At 39.3% G+C, this 17,998-nt stretch overlaps 1 long non-coding RNA gene across 4 annotated transcripts in view; it reads left to right on the top strand.

The window, feature by feature from the left end:
- The first annotated feature begins 3,251 nt into the window (after positions 1-3,251).
- Positions 3,252-17,998, top strand: part of LOC123615799 (uncharacterized) — a 212,715-nt gene continuing 197,968 nt past the window's right edge. For 2 of the 4 annotated variants that reach the window (XR_012511656.1, XR_012511654.1), the window contains exon 1: positions 3,252-3,381. This is a non-coding gene — a long non-coding RNA (uncharacterized LOC123615799). Of the gene's footprint in view, positions 3,392-17,998 lie in introns of all 4 variants that reach the window. The other 2 variants (XR_012511657.1, XR_012511655.1) reach the window with 1 other exon arrangement.

Below are 17,998 nucleotides of genomic sequence, written 5' to 3' on the forward strand. Positions count from 1 at the left end.
TTAAAGCTTTGGAATGAAAAGAAGTAGCCATTTGATGTGCTTAGAATTTGTATCCGTTATGATAAAATGGGGGAGCAAAATACTTCAGAATCTTTTTTTTTTCTTTTTGCGAGTGCTGTATTTTAGGAGCTGAAAGATGACTCCACTTTTCATGCTCCTGGGTTTAAGGGATAACTTCATAGTTGTTATCACACTGAATATATTTAATCATTTATTTCACTGGATGTTAAGAAAGCAAATGATCTATTGCATATAGAACCCACCATGTACTGGGCTCTGTTTTAGGGAGAGAGAAGTAGGAATAATTCCTTCCTGCCATTGTGGAACATCTCACAGTGGACTGTGGTTCCAAGTATTGCAACAGACATAATTAATGTTATTATTTATATGTTTATCTAATTATGTATAGTACCCTTAGGTAGATTATAGCATGAAATAGAAGATATACAATTCTGCCTATGTATATTGAGACATTGACAGAGATTTTCATAGAAAGGCTGTACTTGATCCAGGTCTTGAATAATGTTCAAAATCGTAAAGGTACACTTTTTGTCAGTAACCCCTGAATAAGTTTAACACATGGGGGCTGAGTGATATTCCTAATGCATCCATTTAATTATACCTAAATTTTGAAGATATTTACTTATTTGCTTCAGTTTCTCTTTTAGAAACAGCTATGATCATCCAGAAAGCAAAGTAAAACATTTCAGAATGATTAAACATTTTTGCCTTTTTTGAAAACAGAAAAGTGTAATAGTTGCTTTTAAAAAATGATTTTTTTCCTAAGGAGGAAAGATATTCATTTCTTTCAGTCAGATGATGACTGAAAATAATTGACTCAAGATTTATGGAGTAACAACACTATGCAACATCTTTCTTCATATATAAGGGCTGTTTTAAGAAACTTAATTTCTGCTTCTTCATTCTTATATTTCCTTTGATTAATTGGTACAAAATCATCCCAATCCTTCTTCAGAATTTATGGACAATATCTTCTTTTCTTCCTTCCTTTCTTTCTTATTTTCTTCCTTTCAACCAAAAACCAAGTGTGGTTCCTTAGTGTGAAGATTACAGCTCCTTAAGTGGGTCAGGTATGTCTCAGTGATAGTCCTCTTGAGAAAAGGCAAGTCACAGACATTTTTACCAGGATGGAAAATGCATGGAATAGAGCAAGTTGCCCGTCTTTGACCTTCAGTCGTTTTTTAACAGTCAAGGAAAGTGGTTAGTATTCCAATTAACACCTTTGAGAAACTGCTAGCAATGAATGAGTAGCACACCAATGAATGAAGGTGAATCCTACTCAGTACATCCTGTGCAAAACAATCTTTTCGTCAGGGAAAATCAAAAGCTACAAACAAAACAAAACAAAACAAAAAAAACCAAAACTCAGAGTGGAGAGAACAACCAGGAGACTATAACATCAAGGCATTTCAAATGCCCGAACAAAGGCGCAGCGGAGTTATTTCAAAGACATTGCAAACCTTTGATCTGACTGTGGCGAGGACCAGTCTCATCTGGCCAGTGGGTAAGGAGATCACTGCCTGCCGGGGTCTGTGCAATGCAGCAGCTCTTTGGAACAGGAAGATAAGCAAAGCAAACTACTCCCTTTATGTAGATGGTGCTCAAAAGAAAAGACTGTGTGTCATTTCGGGTGGAGTCACAGAGCCTTAACAGTGGTTTGATACTGGATTTTGAAAGCTCTTCAAGTATATATTTACATTGAAAACTATAATAACGAACAGTCATTTAGCATCGAACTTTCCTAAAAGTGATTATTGAAGGGAAAACTGCATAGTATGACACAACTCTACTAAAACCAAACTACATAATTATCTCTTGACCCCTTTCACTAAAGAAACCATGTGTCTCACAGACTGAAGTTCGAAAGAGCACCATGCTAAAAGGTACTGCCCTTTCTTTCCAGCACAGTGGAGGAAGAGGCAGCAATTCAACTGGGCAGGATAAAAATGCTGGACAGTTTTCTGGCTCCTTTGAAGTCAAGTCTTGACAGCATGACTTCATTAGTTTTATTCAAGCATCATCTGTTCCCTAAATGACACATGGATTTCAATTCAAATATAAGCAAAGAAATATAATCCAAAGACAAACATAACTTGTTTGGTGATTATGCACTGTTTATAAATATTCACACCCTGGCTCTCCTCCAGGGCAAACACGAAGACCATGGAGAGCTGACTGTACGAATCACGATTATCAATTCTGATCAAGTAATTAATCTACTCGGGGACTCAAATTCCTTATGTTAAAAAAGGTGGGGAAGGAACATTAAGTTTAGTATTAGACTGGCCTCTTCTGAAAAGTTCCATCAGGTTAAGTTACATGATTTTAAAGAATTAATATCTCAGAGATATCTCAGATGTCAAAATGAATCAGCAGACCAAACCTTGGCCATTGTGGCTATTCCAATAGCTAAACGTGGGTTGGTTCCATTTTCTCCATGCCCCAGCTGCTAGTATAGTTTATCTTCTGATAGAACTACTGAGGTATTTTCATAAATGATCTCATTGACTTCAGTGTAATGCCCCAATCTGTTCTCTACACTTGCATTTTACAAAGTGTATTCTGGGAACCCTAATCCTATGAGATATTTGGTGAAGAGAAAAACAAAAGTTTCCATAGTGAAATAAGTGGGGAAAGTTGCTTATCCCCTCTCTTGGAGAAACAAAACAGAGATGAGCAAGTTAAAGATTTTGAGAAATTTAAGTATACGATTAAGTATGTTTAAATAGTTTAAATATGCTTCACTTACCATTTCCCCACATTTATTTGACCAGAAATCACTTTGAGTCAGAATTCTTAATACACCAATGTTCCTGGGAAGATTCTTTGCAAAATATTGGTCTACATTTTTGTTTGTGATCATTCTAAGATAAAAATACGTCTGTGCTATATATAATTGTGCTTAAATGTTGCATTGGTTATCCACTTCGCATAGGGGCAAGTTCAAAACTACCCAGCAGGGATACAAGACTCTTCCCTGGGTACTTCTTGATCTCATTTCCAAACACTCCCTGACATACTTTGCCTGTTTTCAAAGTCTGCTCTGCCCTCTAATACCTCCTGTGCTGTGCTCTTTGCCTGGACTCCCCTTCCCTTCATATCCTGATGGAAAATTCCTATCCAGCTGTTAGTTCCAGCTCAAGCATGGCCTCCCTGTGGAGGATTTCCTCGGCCACCACCCCAACCTTTCCCATAATCAGCAAGCTTCCTGTGCTTGTTCTTCCAGCCTTCTGGGACACCCCTTGTAGGAGTTTCTACGTGTATAGATGGTTCGCGTTGCAGTTGTTTTTTGTGCCTGTCTTTTCCACTGTGATTCAGACTTCTCAACAGCAGGAGTATTTGCATAAGTATCCTTTAAAAGTGGGTTAAAGTAAGACTTTAGTAAAGTTTCTAAAAAGAACAAATTAATATATGAGGAAATTTTTCAAATACATAGTTGTAATGTAATGGAATTTCCAAACGAGTTAGATCGAATTCTCCTTGGGAAGGAGAATGTAGAAACTATCTTTATTTTTATTTGGGGGCTATTGGATTTACTTCCTGCTTTAGGGCTGTAATTTGTATTCTTGTAAGCTGATTCTATCTAGGCAAATTTATGAAAATTTGATGTGAGTTGGAAAAAACCTCAGAGATCTCCCAGTGCAGTTATTCAGACATGTAAACAATCGCAGCAACTCTGAAAAGTCTGTTATAGCCTTTGCACTGGGTATATGGGGAGCCCAGAAGATCAGGATATAGCTATTTGTTGCGGAATGTAGGCGGAATGGTGGCCAGGACAACATCTAATAGACTGTGATATTAAGCATAACCGCAGGGAGTATTTAATTCATCATGCTTAGAAACAAATGCAAAAGCTGAAGAGGGATTTTCATTTTATGATAATGCTGGAATGCAGTGTTGAGAATAAGATCAGTGTTTCCATTACTACAGAATACTCAGTAAAGCTAAAGCCAAAGCTAAAATGTAACTCTGCTGCAGCAAAATAGACTGTCTCTGCTCAATACCCTTGTTTATCTTCCTGTATCAAAGTGATAAATGAATTTCTAACTACCTTTGAGATTTCATAACTCTCAGAAGCAATGCTTTTCTATTTTAAGATGATTTCAAAGAAAAATCAAATATTCCAAAAACCATGTAGGCAGTGCTTAGAATTTGTAGGCAAACAAATGAATCTCTTTACAATTAATTATAAAAGAGAAAAAAAAGCTCACCTTCTTCCTGTTCTTCCTCCAATGTTTTTTTTTTTTTTTTTTTTTTGCTTCAGAAAACTGGACATGGTTCAGTAAAGATACCCCCTTACAGAAACATTTCCCAGTGATGACAGTGTTTGATAGGCTGTGATTCAAGCCCTCCTGATTGGTGAAATATGCTGCTTTTAGACTGAAAAATGATGTTACTATATCATGTCGCTAGTCAGCCATGCACTTTGAGTCCCTTCCTGCATGGAAAAGGGTTATACCAAGCCATCTGCTCAGATGCTTTCAGGAAAAGCAAGACTCATTAATTTTTCTCTTTAACAAGAATGCATTGAGCTCTGCTTTGTGTTCGGCATTGCACTAGAATACAGTGATGAATGAAGATTGTTCCTGACATCATAGTGGGGGAAAGGAAAAAATCGTTTTTGCAATGCAATGTTATGATGTTATTCCAGGAGTGAGGATAAGATGTTATGGGAGTACACAGTGGAACCTCTAATCTAGCCCTGGGAAGCATTCAGATGGGGAACATTCTTTAAGGCAACACAGATCAGAATAGCTCACTATCTGTGTTAGATGTCCAGTTTGTGGCTGGGTCACATAGTCCTTCTCTATCAGCCTGTTCAGCAGCTTGACCTTATTAGAATGATGCTAAACTGACTCCGCTGTGGGATGTTGCTTCGTACTCTTCATAGCAATATACAGTTAGAGTTACATCTGCTTATGAAACTAGGGAGTTTTTGTTTCTTTCTTATCAAAAGAAATCTGTGTTTTAGCACATTTTATGAGAAACAAAGAGGAATAAGGAAGCTTTGGAGTGATGGATGTGTTCATTATCTTAATTATGTGATGGTTTCAGAGGTGTATACATATGTCAAAACTTATCAAATTGTACACTTTACATGTGTGCACTTTATTGTGTGTTGGGTACACTTCGAAAATCTTGAAAATAATATGTTAGGTACACCACTGCTAAACAAATCTAAGAGATCACTGATATTTTAATAAACAATTTCTACTAATCAGGGACTTAAATTCACTGGATTTCATGTCTCTCAGGTCTGTCTTCTATTTCCAAATGCATCAAGGGCTGCACTAGATTAGAGTCCAGAACTCATCTACACAGAGAGAAAGGCTCTGCTCACTGGCGCCCCTGCAGGGGAGGAGGTATTACTTTGGGTAGAGGCGGCAGTTGATAAGTAGTGAACTGCAGCTAATTCCTTGGAAAATTTTCAGAACTGGAAGCCAACACAAAATAATTTGGAGCTTGTTTCTAGCTGGCATCAATTTGCAGCAAAATATCAGGGCTAAAGGCCAGGAATGGAAAGATGGGTAGTTTGGAATAATGGTGCTAGAGACTGACTACAGGAGGCTAGTTCAACAGGGGCTTGCTTTCTTGATCATTTATAGACATCAATGCAGCACAAGGAAATAAATTAATGTGGGATGAAGGGATGCGTATGGGTGCAGGTTAAGACTTCCCCATATCCTTTCCAATCCTCAGAGACCAGATGACTCAAAGATTAGGTGGAAAAAAAGGAAACAAATGAGTCACTACAGACGTTCCTGTAACTTTCCATTCTTATTGCCAGAATTGTCCCTTAATGCCTCAATGGCTCTAGCTTAATAAAACAGGAAGTTCTGATGCCATTAGGGGACTTTTGTGTGCGTAATGATAGGGTACTTCATGTCTCTGAGGCAGCAGGGGAGGAGGGGCCTCCCTGACACTTGGTACAATGTTTCTCCTTCCCCCTACTTTCCTACCCAGGTCAAGAAATCCCCTGCATACCTTGTAGCTGGCACTTCACTTTCCTGTTAGACAGGGTATACAGCTCACCTGGCCTGGCTCAGACCAGGCAAGGGTCAACTCAACCCCTCTGCTCACCCCTTTCAGAGTTCTTATCACTCTGGGTATAAATGCCTATTCTCTCATCTACATTCTCCATGAAGTATGTGCTTGTTCAGAGGAGGGAGCAAGTCTACTCTGCACACTGTTGTGTCCCTAACACAGGGATAGGTATGCAGTAGGTGCTCAATAAATATTGCTAAATGGATGGATGGACGGGTGGGTAAAATCTTTCTTATATGTACTTTGCTGTAGTTCCAAACATGTGGATTGACTTATCTATGTTTCACCAACATTACAGTTGGTAGTCCATAGCAATCAAAAACAATGAATGGAACTAAACAACTCAGTTGGCAAAAATATTGTCTTCATCCCATTGAGATTTATAAATGATCCCCAGACAAGATCTCAGCAGTTAAAGGGACTCCAAAGCAGGGAAATCAGTAGTCACTTTACACATTCAGAAATGCCACTCAGGAAGACGTATCACTTCCTTCCCTTGACATTGGAAAAGCTCCTAAACCACCCTTAGTAATTTTAGTCAATGAAATTCAATCTCATCTAAACACAGAAAGGTTTTAAATTATGGGCTAGTTTTAAATTATAAATAGAACACTTGAAAGTTTCAGGGTAACTGGAATTCTTTCAGAGACGTGTCTCTCCTTAAGGTACATTGGTTTATTGCCTCAAATTAATAGAGGTTATGCATCAAACAATGGGCAAAGTATTTTGGGGGCAATCAGTGTAGCTTAGTGGAAGACATTGCTACATCACAGGTATTCTGCACTCACCTGCCTAATTCTGTGCTTTTAAGAATGTTCTCCAGGCCCTTCCGAACCCCCTTCCCAACCATGCCCCTCCCCATGGGGTAAAAACTCATCTCTTATAACTCGGCTCAAGAATCACTTTCTCTAAGAAGCCTTTCCAGACACTGACCCTGCTTTTACCCAACCTGCCCTTACAACTGAACTCTCTTCTTTGTGCTTCTGCTTTTTCTTGTCCAGATGTCAGTTATAGCAGCTGTAACATACACATCCCTTTACCAGACCATAAACCAGGCTCTTAAGTGTGGGAATATTGTTTTATTCAATATTATATTGTCAGCAAAAATGACTATAGTCCTCCCTTTCCAGCAGTCAGTAATGTATTTTTTTTCTTTTTGAACTATTTTTAAATTCTAAATACTTTTATTTTGAAATAATTTTAGATTTAAAAAAAGTTGCAAAACCAGTACAGATAGTTTCTGTGTTTCTGTGTTCCATTCATCCAGCTTCTCCTGATGTTCACATCTTCCATAACTATGGTACCATTCCCAATATTAAGAAATTAACATCGGCACAATACCGTTAAGTACAGATTTTATTTGCATTTCACCAGTTTCCATTGAAAAACTTTGTCCTTTTTCTTTTCCAGAATCCAGTGTAGTGTACCAAATTGCATTTATTTGTCTCCTCCAAACTGTGATAATTCCTCTGTCTTTCCTATTTCACTATTCTCATGAGAATAGTGAGGAAGAGCAAGGTTTGGTGAAAATGTCAGGAATGCAGTACATGCAGGATATGGGTGTTAATTAGACATCCAAGTAGAGATGGGAAGTAAGAAGCTGGACATTTAAGTCTGAAGTTCAGGAGGAGGTTTGTACTAAATATATAAATCTGGGAGGTATCACTACTTACAGGATCTTTAGAGCCCTGAGAATAGATCAAGTCGCCAGTGCAGGGGGCACAGGTGGAGAGGAGCACAAGGTCAAGGACCAAGCTGGATGGCACCAGGTCAGAGGTCAGGGAGCTGGGGCAAAGCCAGCAAAGATGGATGAAAAGGGACAGCCAGAGTGGAATGAGGAGTGTGCATGTTCCTTCAGTGGTAGTCAGGGAAGGCAGTTTTCTACTGTTTAGGAAAAAAACTCTTTTTTTTTCCCTTCTTTTACTTTCTACTACTCAAATTCTCAGACACTTCTAACACCAGATGTGCGGGTTTTCCACACCACATAGTCCTGACACTGACTGCCTAGAGTTAGCATTGACCCCATAAGTTAAGGGCTCAGTCCCACAGACTGCCCCTACTTCAGACACCAATCGCATATAGTAAGTCCCCCAGTTACCAACTTCTGCCTGACTTGGTTTCCATGACCTCTTCCTTGGGATCAATCATTTGCTAGAACAGTTCACAGAACTCAAGGAAGCACTTGTGTTTACCAGCTTATGACATAATAAAGGATATGATAAAGGATACAGATGAACCCTCAGATGGAAAGATGCATAGGGCAAGGCCTGGGAGGGTCCCAAATGCAGAAGTTTCTATCCCCCTGGAGACAGAGGGTGTCCCTTCTGGCATGAAGATGTATTCACCCACCTAGAAGCTCTCAGAACACTTTACTTTTGGGGTTTTTATGGAAGCTTCATTATGTAGGCAGAATTGATTATTAACTCCATTTCCAACTCCTCTCCCCTCTCCAGGGAATGGGAGGTGGGGCTGAACTTGCCAAGCTTCTAATCATGGTTTGGTCCTTCTGGTGACCGTCCCTATCCAGGAGCTTATCGAGTTGCTTCATTAGAACAAAAGATACTCCTATCACACAGGAAATTCCAAAGGATTTAGGAGTTCTGTGTCACATGCTCCTTAGGAAATCACAAAGGTTTTAGGAGCTCTGTGTCAGGAACAAGGGCAGAAATCACCATATGTTTTTTCTATTATTTCACGACCACTTATGGAAAAAACACTGGTCTATTTCCTTAATGTAGCACAGCCTCCATCCCCTTGCATGAAATAGAAAGGATGTCTGTGGGCTTTAGTCCAAAGGTATCAGTGAGCGTATCAGTGGCATCACTTACCATGGCACAGGAAGAATCATGATTGATAAAGAATGAGGGAAAAAGTTCTTATTTTGTAAAAATGTATCTGTTAACCTCTTACAATAGAGAAGAAAGACAAAATGGTTGTGTGTTTCTACTTTGAGTGGTTTGGGTTGCGGATCTGTCCCCAACGAGTGTTCCTTACTCCTATTAGTCCACATAGACTGGAATTGCAGAATGGGGTCTTCTCACACCAGAGCATCTCAGACGACCAAGGGGCTGTCCTGGAGGATGATTCTGGGTCAAGGCTGCTTCTGGGTTCCCTGCTTCACTGCTGGTACTTCTCAGGAGACCCTGATGGCACTAACACCTGACCTCTTTTCACCTTCAGTCTTCAATCTGTTACTTCAGTCTCCCTAGATGTGCCAAAAACAGAGATGTCCAGTTATACCAACGAGTTTATACCAAAAAGTTTACCCCTCAACTAAATCAAGAGAAAGAGAGAAAGAGAGGAAAAAGGAAAAACAAAACCCTGATGAGGTCAAAATTTAAAGCTGCAGAATCAGAAAAGCTTACCATAAAGCATACAGTGAATTCAAAGCATCCCAGCCAAAGGCAGAATGTGTATGTCTCCAGAAGGAACTCACCCTACAGAGCAGCTTGGTGTTTGGCAGTGGCAAATCCACACCTGCTAGAAGCAACAGGGAACCCGAGTTCAGGAGCACAGCCTTCTCTTACTCGGAGCAAAAGGAAGAGCTTGCAAAGAATACACAGTATCTGCCAACTACACATTTGCATCAAAACTCTTTAAAATCAACTAGGAAAGCAAACAAATGTTTCTGCATCTGGAAGAACAAAGGGTGTAGTCTTGTAGGGAAATATTTTATTTGCATGAATATACAAACCCTGTAGTAAATTCTTTGTTCAAACCTCTGTGGAGAACTACTAAGCAAATAGACAGAAGCAAAATAGGAAGTGAAACGCTTCGGTTGCATCCGTTCTTTGAAGAATATGTTAATTTCTTAGATATTGGGCAAAAGTTCAGAAGGCTTCTAGAAGAAACAACGTAGTACCTCGGAGGTTGTCTTCCTGGGATCAGAAGCTGGGTGAAGTCATTGATCTTAGGCCACCAGGGGCTGGCAGCATCACCCCACAGGCGCTGCCTCTCATAGTTGGGAGAGGCGTCCACCCACCCACTGCTACCAGTGCTTTTATGGTCTTTCTGAGACTCAAGCCTTCCTCACTCTTTAATTTTTTTTTTTTATGGACGTATAGTTGACTTACAATGTTGTGTTAGTTTCTGGTGTACTGCATAGTAGTTTAGTTATACATATCTATCTATCTATCTATCTATCTATCTATCTATCTATCTATCTATCTATTTATACATATATTCTTTTTCAAATTATTTTTCATTATAAGGAGCTACATTCAATATCTTGTAAGAGATATTTTTTAAACGATAGGCAGAGAGTTCCTCAAGAATAATTTGTTTCTAGTCTTATTTGTTTCCTAGAAGTGCCACTTAATAATTGTGTGATTTTACACAAGCCATAACCTTTCTCTCGGCCTTGGTTTCCTCAACTTTAAATTGGCAATAATTACACATGCGCTAAGAGAAAGAATGAGGATACTGTGAACTCCAGCATGTGAAAGAGCCTAGCAGAGAGCCTGGAATATACAGATACTTTGTAAATCTTTGTTTTGTAAAGCAGTAAGAATGCATAAATATTTAAAAGAGACTAACTATTTCCCAAGTGAGGAATAACTGTGATCCACTAATACACATGATCAATTGGGAGCACTGTTTTAAAATGAGATCAATGATATCTTGAAAACAAAATCCAGAACAAGATGCTCCATAGGTAACTAATGCATTTTAATATTTATGGAAAGCAGACACCACCAGTTTTGCTACTTCTGTTTCCAGATTTCACAGAAATGCAAATTATGTAATTTATCTTTTAAGTTCAAGGCCAGTCTAGCCATTTCTTCCTCCTATGATCTGGAATGACAAAATTGTTCAGACTCAGATGAACAGGACTGGTTGCTTTTTTGGCAAGACAATTCAGTGCCAGTTATGCATTTCATATTTAGTGTTTATTGTTATTTCAAAATCTGATTTAGAGAACATAAAAAATATTGAACAGAATGCATTTTTAATAAACCTCGAGACTCTTGAGAAACTTTCATAACAAAATTAACGCAGCCTATGGGACAGAAAGTTGGCACCAAATGAACTCATGACTGAAAGTGTGTTTGTATGTTATTGTTTGTGTTTATTTTTAGACAAATAGAGCTGCTAATATTGACTTCCACTCAACAAATTCAATGTTTCCATTTCCTATAATTCATTCAGTGGCACTAAGAGTTGCCACTTGTAAAACAATCATTATATGTCAGACTTTATGTAATTTATGTCATTTGATCCTCACCACAAACTTATGAGTACTTTTTATTATCTAGTTTGACATGCAAAATCATGTCTCATAGCTTGTGGCTCCTGGGATCAGTTCAAGTAGAAGAGTGGGAGACAACATAGTAACAAGACATTGCGTAGGATAAGCATAAATTTGTTAAAGTTTGAGCATTATTTTAGTTTTTTTCTTAAGTAAAAAATAGAAAGTTTTCCCCTGAGAAAAATTTTGATAAGGAGTATATTTGAAAAATTAGACTTTAGGACTTCTGCTTCCATCCATGAAGGGTTAACTGTTATGGACTTGGCTCTTCCACCACCACAGTTGGAAAATTAAGCAAAGTATAGAAAATAATTACTTTCAAACCTTGAACAATAGGCAATGTGATTCCAACACAAGGGAGGTAAATGAGATGAGCCCTATAATTGTTCCAATCAGGAGGCAGTTTCAAGGTGTAATACAAGAAGGAGGACCCAAACAAAGCCCAGAGTTTTACTAAGTTGAGAAGACAGACATCAGAATTCAGGCAGTTAACATTGGAAGGGAAGGGAAGAAAACCAGAGGGAACAGATAATAGAGAGAGTCAGGGACAGAGATATAAAGAGGGAAGGAAATAAGAGTACTGAGAAGCTTCAGCAGAACTTCTTTTGCTGAGTATCAACGAGTTCATGTAAAGGTCGAAGTTCTGTGAGGCTGGGGAAGAAAGCAGTAGACAGAATAACTCCCAGAGTTCACATAGGATCCTCAATACTTGAGCATCAGGTAGAATGTTCAGGAAGATGTTGCTTCAGTAATTGGGCTAAATGAGGCCTGGACTAAAGGTTGCTCTAGACCTGCTTTAGCCAAACTTAAAAGCAAGTGTTGAAAGAACCAAACTAATTTCAAAGAAATTAACTACATGCCAGACAAATTCCCGCAATATAAAATTTTCAATATCTGGCAATCAGTAAAAAATTAGCAGGAAAGTAGAAAAGCAGAAAAATATGACCCATAATCAATTAAAAGAAACAGACCTAGAAATGGCAAAGACGATGTTATCACAAAGGCCTTAAAATAGCTATTATAAATATGCTCCATATGCTCAAAGTGTAGAAGGAAACATGAACATGTTGAGAGGAGAAATGGAAGACAGATTAAGAAAAAAGAACTGAATAGAACTTCTAGATATGAAAAATACAATATCTAAAATGAAAAAAAAATCACCGGATGGGCTTAAGCGTAGATTAGACATTGTAGAAGATCGATGAATTTGAATACATAGCAATAGAAATTGTTCAAAATTAAACACAAAAAGATAAAAAGATTGGAAAACATAAATGAACAGAGCATCAGTGACCCTTTGGGACCACAGTAAGAAGACTAACATGTGAGACTTGAGTCCCAAGAAGGGTGAGGGGTGTATTTGACAAATTAGATACAGAGGAGATTTATTGGCCCATAAAATTAGGAGATGTAGTTTCAGTGCTGCTACCTTTAAGTGCTCAAAAATGTCAGTAATATGGCTGTTTCTTCTCTTATTTGTGCTTTCTCTTGAATTTTGACTTCATTCTGTAAGTAGGCCCTCTCCATGAGATTCTGATTGGCCCAAGGTGAGCCAAGTGCCTACTTGAACGAGTTCTTGTTGTCAGAGAGTGAAGAATTCTGACTGACACATCCTGGATCAGGTACCATCCTGTGCAGGACAGGCTGTGGGACCATGAAAATGGAGAGCGGAAGTTTCTTCAAAAGTTACAAGGGTGCTAAGTGAATAAAAATAGCAGATGTTCTTAATACCATCCTTTAGATTCAGCCCATCCAAGAATGACTTTTTATTACACTGTTTCCCACTGAACTTGGCAATTCATTTCCTAATGCTTTGTGACATTGTGTGTGTCATTGTGTTGAATCTGTCATTGAGCTCTTATAAACGTTTCCCTCCAGCTAGATATTAAGTGCCTTGAGAGCAGTGACCATGTCTCATATATTTTTAATCTCTCCCAGTGGCTTGCAGAGTGTCTCTCAAATGACAGCAGAATGAATGTTTGTTTTGATGAATTTGTTGCAGGGACTAGTCAAATGCTCCCATTAAGCTGAGGAGAAATTAGATTGAATAAATACCCTCAGCCTGTGCCATCACGAAAGAAGAGTGAAGTGTTCATTAAAACCTAATTGGTAAGCAATTTGCAAATGAGAAGCTTGTTTCTTTCTTTTTCTCTCTCTCTCTTGTCAGCATCACCAAAGCCTTGATGAAAATGCCTAGAGCAAAGAGGTAGATTCTTACATTTCCATTTGACATTTCTTGCTGCCCAGAATCTTTGGGCTCAGACAGAGCATGTGGATGCTTATGTGATGGGATTTGATGGATACTTCAAGTTCCTCTTGCTCTAATATGTCCCTCTGGGTGTCCTGAAAATCCCTTAATTCAAAGTCAGTTATTGTCAATTAAGATACCGTGGGTCCTCCAGACTCCTTTAAAAATGCAAACACGAAGAAGGGGGAACATTATTACTCATTAGCATCTTTGCCTGATTTGTTTCTCCAAAGTAGCTTTGGCCGCCTAACAGGGCCCTGAGGAAATGGGGGAAGGTCCAGGACGGGCTCGGGGAATGATGGGAGGAGGGCATGTGGATGATGGGCTAGTTTTGGGGGATGGCAGAACCCCAGTGCCCTGGAGAGCATATTAGACATCTGGGGGGACATAGATTTAAAAGGGACATGAAAGGTAACTGGGAAGGTGCCCCCATTACCTCTCTTGTGGAGACAAATACCCTTTTCATCTCACTACAGGTATGATGGGGGAAAGAAAACTAAAACAAAGCAAACACAGAAGCACAGGGACAAATGTGGGCTTAGTTCCTTGAGTCTAAGACGTTATTATCCAGTCACAGATGACTGCAGGCCCCATGTCCTTGGCCTCCGCTTGTCTTGAGTACAGAGCCCAGACACTCTTCTTCCTACTCACTTATGTCAACCTTCATCCCTTATAGTCTTAGGAGCTGAAGGCAGTCTCAGTTTCATTGGCCAAGATAGATACCTGGCTTACTCGTTCCCTCCTCTTGAGAGAAAGGGAGTGGAAATTACCTTATCCATTGCAAGACCCATCTCAATTTCAGAGACGTTTAGCTGGAGAGAAGTAAATCGTAGAGATAAGAAAACACAGTAATAAGTCACAGTTAGGAGGAAGTGACTGGTGGCCCTTACTGGGCAGATAAACACCTTCTGGAACCAAGAACTCTCACATATTCGCCGATAAGTCAGGCACACAGCATCTCCCCTACCTCCCAAGTGGAACAGACAGTTCACTCACTTGAAACAAAGCACCCACTACACACTGTGCTTGGATCACACAGGTTCTGGGACCCAGAGGCTCATGCTTTCTGGGCCCAGTGCAGAGCCTCCAAATCAAAGCTTTCATCAGTAAACTTCAAAGCTGGGACCTGGGAGCATTTAAAGACAGGCAATACCTCCCTGACATGGCGATTAGGTTAACCTACCAAGAGGAGGCATCAAGGCCCCTCCGGCAGAGTCTCCGTTCCTCTGGGCTTGCTCCCTGCCAGACGAGGAATATTCATTTGGTGTTACCAAGTGATCCCGTTCCGTCTTAATCATGGATCTAGGGACCTTGCCGACTGCGTTCCTCATGATTCCTACAGTGTCTTTTGCCCTCATTGTAAATAGCTTTCAGAAACCTGAAATGAAATTGCATCTACTTTTCCACTCCCTTCATCAGTCTGAGTCAGCTTCACTTGGAATCAGTAGTGCCTTCTGGCCCTTTTAAAGAATCATTACTTTCACGGGGGGAGAAAAATGATCACTCGGCGGGATGCTGTGGAATGTAAGGGGCCTGGGCAGGAAGGCAAGAGTGAGACCGCTGTCCCCACGCTCCTCAATGAGCTCACATCCGCCATTCCATTCAGTTATAAAAATGTGCACCAGCTCAGTCGCCTTAGATTAAAATGCTTGCGTATAATTTCCTCACACATTTTAATTTGGTTAGTACCGGGCCTCGGGAAGGGCCCATCCCTTTCCCAGCTCTGTAATAGCTTCACTCTCTAAATTATTTTCTCCCTTGTGTGTTGGCCTCACAGAATTTCAGCTCAGAACAGAGGGAAGGAAATCACCAAGGTAACCGTGGCTGCCTAGGCTGCAGTTTTACTTTGTTTTTTCAAATAAAAATAACAAGCAGATAGGCTGTTTTCTCTTAATGTCTCTAATAGGTTAAAAGTGTCCAAAACTCTGCTTTTTCTTAAGCCAATAGGAAGTTTAATCTCAGCTACAAGGGAGGAGGCATCATTTGGGTGTGAATGACCAGGGAGGAACTGACCCTCAGCAGTGTGACCTTACAGCCCTTTAGCTCTTGTGTCCCCTCAGGTTCTCAGCATCTTTCTGTCTCTACCTGTTCTGGGCCCAGTTTCCCTGAGCCCACGTCCTCACCTTGCCTCTGCCTTCCAAACTTCTATCCAGATGGACCTGTCTGATGGATGGCCCATTCTTTCAGTGCCTTGCTTCCTGCTTTTCAACTATACTCTTAGGTAACCTCTGAAGATAGCTTATATTATCTTGGAGAAGGAAGCAATGCCATTAATGGAACTTGAAGAAACTACTAAGAATGTATAGGCTGGTGTGTGGCAAGACTGCAGAACTGATGATAAGAACTAGAATAGAATTGGGATATTGCTGACTGGCTGTATAAGTCTGAACAAGTGAATTAACAAGGCTGGGCCTCAGTCTATTCATCTTCATAATGGGGTTATTATTTTATATTTCATAGGGATGCTGTAAAGTTTTGTACACTGCCTATTTTTAGGACTTCATACAAAGTTACCTACTTTATGTTGACATTGGAGACATGCTATTTATCTGGCTTCATAACCTTATACCAGCTTGGTTTTCTAAAAAATTGTTTTGAATGCCATAGCAGATTTGAAAATGTTTGAAATGATAAAATATCATAAAATTGTAAGTTAATGCAAAATCCTCTCAGGTTAAAACGAGATTAAATTATTATTAGTATTGTCATTATTTCATTAATTATCAAGACAAATACCTAGAAGTCATTTTTGAATCCTCTCCTTATTTCACTGAGTCCCTTTAACTCTAATTCAGAATGCATCCCCTAGGTATTGGCATCTTTCATCTCCGCTGCTGTCACCCCAGGCTAAGCCGCCCCAACAGCCCTTCGTACGTCTCTCTCCGGGTACTCTAGACCAGTGCTGCTGTGCAGACCGCATTCAGAGAGGGCATTTCTGTTCACAGACAAATGCAGTTCTCCCCCATCCACCTTCTCGAGAACATAGAAGGCATCTGATCTGTCTTGCTCATCACCAGACTCAGAACAGTACCACGCTCATGGAGGGCATCAACAAGGATTTTGTGAATAAATTATACTCACTAATGTTTTCTAATAAAAATACTATGGGGCAGGCATTATTAGTGTATTGTACAAATAAGGAATCTGAATATCTTTATGTAAACGAGTAGCTCTTCCCTAAGAGACTGAGGATTGGCTGGATCCAGTGCATTTTGGAGGAATTTCACGGAAGCAGAACTTCACTTAAAGAGGACAGTAAATCAGACAAACAGGGCTCTATTCTGCACTGGAGGGCAACTCCGCCATTCCTGACTTCTCTTTCTTTTGTATTTCATTGAAAATGTTTATTGAATCTTCTCTTAAATACTTTTATCTTACTTTTCTTCTACTAAATTTCAGTGGGTAATGGATGGAATTTTTATTTTCTATAGATACATGAGATAATTAATCAAAGTGTTCATTTTCAAAATTCTAAAGACCAGTATATTTCCCACTCTCTGTTTGCTAGTATCCTGAAGAGAAATCCAAATAGGCTATGTTACGTGATTTTAAATGAAGAGACTTGTTTTGTTAGCCTTTAACCATGGGTGACATCTTATTATATTAGCAATTTTTATCTCCATCATTAGTGTTCTCACAGCAGCAACAATTTTCATTTGCAGTTACTTTCCATTGACGTTGTAGACATGGTTTTTATCATGTCAGAGTGTATATTTAGAAACTAAACTGGCATTAAAGCAGGGTTTTTCTACTGGATGGCAGATTTTGTAACCATTATAAAATCTTAGAAAATCAAATATTTGTTGTCTGGGCTCTTCAATTATTATTTCTATCTCATCCAGATGATGTGCATAAATGATCATTAGGACATATGAATCAAAATCAGTGCAACATTAACTCAGTCAAGGCAGCAGTCAATCATCAAACTGAGTAGCTGATGTGGGAGATTAATGGGAAATGTGTGAGAAGTCATCCAGGTACAAGGTTATTCCCTGCCTTCACCCTCACCCTCCAGATGCTTAAGATGATAGCTTGAGTTTTTTTTTTTTTTTTTTTCTTGTAAGTTTACTTGGGTCCCATTTGTTTATTTTTGCTTTTATTTCTATTGCCTTGGTAGACTGACCTAGGAAAACATTGCTATGATTTATATCAAAGAATGTTTTGCCTGTGTTATTTTCTGGGAGATTTATGGTGTTCTGTCTTATGTTTAAGTGTTTAAGCCACTCTGAATTTATTTTTGTGTATGGCGTGAGGGAGTTGTTCTAACTTCATTGATCTACGTGCGATTGTCCATCTTTCCCAGCACCACTTGCCAAGGAGACTGTCTTAACTCCATTGTATATTTTTGCCTCCTTTGTTGAAGATTAATTGACCATAGGTGTGTGGTTTTACTTCTGGGCTCTCAGTTTGATCCATATGTCTGTTTTTGTGCCAAT

This window comes from Camelus bactrianus, chromosome 14 (genome assembly GCF_048773025.1).
Source record: "Camelus bactrianus isolate YW-2024 breed Bactrian camel chromosome 14, ASM4877302v1, whole genome shotgun sequence".
Taxonomy (NCBI): Eukaryota; Metazoa; Chordata; class Mammalia; order Artiodactyla; family Camelidae; genus Camelus; species Camelus bactrianus.